This window comes from Notamacropus eugenii, chromosome 3 (genome assembly GCF_028372415.1).
Source record: "Notamacropus eugenii isolate mMacEug1 chromosome 3, mMacEug1.pri_v2, whole genome shotgun sequence".
NCBI classification, from domain to species: domain Eukaryota; kingdom Metazoa; phylum Chordata; class Mammalia; order Diprotodontia; family Macropodidae; genus Notamacropus; species Notamacropus eugenii.
The window spans coordinates 58,839,624-58,842,601 of NC_092874.1; the positions used below are offsets into that span (position 1 = coordinate 58,839,624).

The 2,978-nt window shown below is 46.9% G+C and overlaps 1 protein-coding gene across 3 annotated transcripts in view; it reads left to right on the top strand.

Annotated features, from left to right (window-relative positions):
• The window catches only part of CACNB2 (calcium voltage-gated channel auxiliary subunit beta 2), a 395,365-nt gene that overhangs the window by 138,906 nt on the left and 253,481 nt on the right, over positions 1 to 2,978 (top strand). The gene's annotated exons all lie outside the window — the stretch shown is intronic.

The window sequence follows — 2,978 nt, forward strand, 5'->3', positions numbered from 1 at the left end:
TCCCTCTCATTTCCCTTCCCAGTCTTTCCTCCACCTCTCTAACTTGATTTTCAAAATTCCTCTTGAGCTCTTCCATGGCCCGAGCCCATTGGGTGGGCTGGGGCACAGAGTCCTCAATTTCTGTGTCTTTGCCTGATGGCAGGCCTTGTTCCTCCCCATCAGAAAGGAAGGGAGAAAGTGATTTTTCTCCCATAAAGTACCCTTCAATAGTTTTATTTCTTTTCCCTTTTCTTGGCATTTTCTCCACCTAGTGGCCTGACCTCTGAATGTTCTCCTCACATCCACCTCGCCTCCTGGTCCTCCCAGCCAGCGTTTGGGGACTGAGATTCAAATGCTGCTTCCCGCCTTAGGATTTTTGGTGGGGGCAGGGCTGTTATTCATTGTTAAATTAGGCTCAGGTGCTGAGGTCAGGGGCAGGGTCGCCTCTCTGGCTCAATTCCCTCAGGGGGTTTATACACAGACCTTCCACAATGGATCCAGGCTCCCGCTCGTTTGGGGAGCCCCCGGCCGCAGCCGCCTCTCAGCCCCCACCTCCCGGGGGGGCCCGAGCTATGGGAGCACCACGCTCCCCTCTCAACCCGCCAAAGAGACTCTCTCACCTACCCCCGTCAGTCACCTGTTGGTGGGGGGCCCGTGCAGCTGCTGAAGATCCCGCCTCCGGACCCCTCTCATAACTTTGTCTCTCAGAGCCGCGGCCGCTGTCGCCGCCGCAGTTCCGGGCTGGGCACCGTGTCTGCAGCGCAACGGACCTTTTGCGAGAGGTTTGCAGGTCCCTCTGTGGGTGGGGGGACCCGCGTGGCCACTGGATCTCTTTCCCACGGTGTCGCTGCGCAGGGCTGCTCTCCTCTTCCCGCCCCGGCGCCCAGTCCCCCGCGCGAAGGTCCCCCCGCGAGAGGTTTGCAGGTCTCTCCGGAACAGAAATCTCCCTCGCTCCAATATTCCGTGGTCTCTGGGTGCAGAAATCGCCCTGGGTTAGTCCCCTCTGCCATTCTGTGGTTTGTGTGTTCGGAGCTATGTGTATGTGCGTCTTTCTACTTCGCCATCTTGGCTCCGCCCTCATGTAACTATTCTTAACCCCCATTTGCACAAATGGAGAAACTGAGACTCAGAGAGTAAAATCACACAGCTGGCAAGTATCAAGGCTCAGCCCTAAATCCAGTTCCCTTCTCTGCCACTCCACAACATTTTCCTGATGAGTATGGCTGGTAAATATAACGTGAACCAAAAAAATTAAAAATAACTTTACTTTGTTACTCATTCCATAAATAACCAGGGATCTAGATCTGTTAAGGAGTATCCCAGGGTTGCCTTTCCACAGAATAATTCCAGACACTAAATATTTTCTTCCAATATTTGGTATTTTTCACCTTTAGTTAAAACAGCATTGAAAAAGAGGAAATAAAAAGAATGCCAAGCCATTGGGTTTACAAGCACACTTCCAACTTCCTCTAAGCCATGATTATGTTTATCTTTTACTTGGCTCCTCCCCAGTCAGTTACCAAATATTTCTGTTTCTACCTTGGCAGCATCTCTTACACCGTGTTTTTATCTCTGCTCACACAGTTACCAATCAGCTCAGCTCTAGACTTCACCCCTCTTGCCTGGATTATGGGGGTGGCTTTATCACAAATTTCCATCTTTTGGGTCCATTTCCATTCTAATCCATCCTCCAGACAGTGGTGAAAGGGATTTTCCTGATTCCTTCCCCCATAAATTCTTCCCCCCAATAAACTCTAATGGTGCCCTATTATTGTCTCTCAAATCATCCTCCGTCTGACTTTTACAGCCGTTCACAATCTGGCCGTTCACAATGAATTTCAGAACTCATTATACATGGTGAATCAATAGGTTTTTTGAAAGCATTAGAACTGAAAATTTAACTGACACTTTGAGGTTACCCCATAGAGGGCTGCCCTTCCCATCTTCCATCTTTGTGACTTTTCATTGGCTGGTCCTCCATGTCTGGAATACTCTCTCTCTTTCTTCTTTGCCTCTTAAGAGTGACTTACTTCTCACAATCCAGCTCAGGAAGCCTTTCCTGATGGGGGGGGGGGAGGGGGGTGTAGTGGGTAGAGCACTGGACCTGGAGTCTTGAGTTCAAATCTAGCTTCAGATACTTATTAGCTGTGTAACCCTGGGCTGGTCACTTAACCTCCCTTTGCCTCCATTTCCTCACCTCCAGTGTGGACAGGCATGTTGTAAGTGTGGCTCCCAGACCAAACACTATATTGCATTAGGAATATTAATATGGCACCTGTGTGGAGGATAGATTAGAGAAGGGAGAGACTGAAGTCAGGGAAAGAAAAACAACAGGTGTACAATCAAGGTTTGTGAGGAAGTGTGTTCAAGAAGATCACAGAAGATGGAATGTTGAGACATTGAGACTGGAAAGCAGGGTAGCATATAAGTTTCAGGAAATAAATTAAGATGACCTTTACATACTGGACCAAAGGTTTCTATAGGTTCCTATGATGTTATAAATTAGGAGAGGAATGAAATAGGAAACAGGTTGAGTAGCCAAAATTAACATAAAGGAATGTTTTAGTCAAAAGATAAATAGGAGTAACCAACTGTTAATTTGCTAATTATTAAAACAATACAACATTATTTTCACATTATTAGACAGCATAGAAAATAATTAGGACTCCCTTTTCCTTCCCCTCCCCTTCTCTCGTGTCCTCTAGTGTTCTGTCCTGGAGAAGGCACACTCCATGGCCAAAAGCTGCCTTTTTCCTTTGGGTTTACTGGCTACATTTCTTGCTCAAAGACCTAGCCTTAAACCCAATTCACTCTGGAGCTTATAGAGTGGACAAAAAGTCCCCACCCACCTCTCACAAAGTGAATGTAATTACTAAATAGTAATTGTTTCTTTTTTAACCAGGAACCCTGAGGGTCTTCCCCTCCCAGTTTGATTTTTTTTATTAATAGGGCCATCCCTTGCATAACTACTTAAAGAAGCCTATTCATTAAATGGGTGT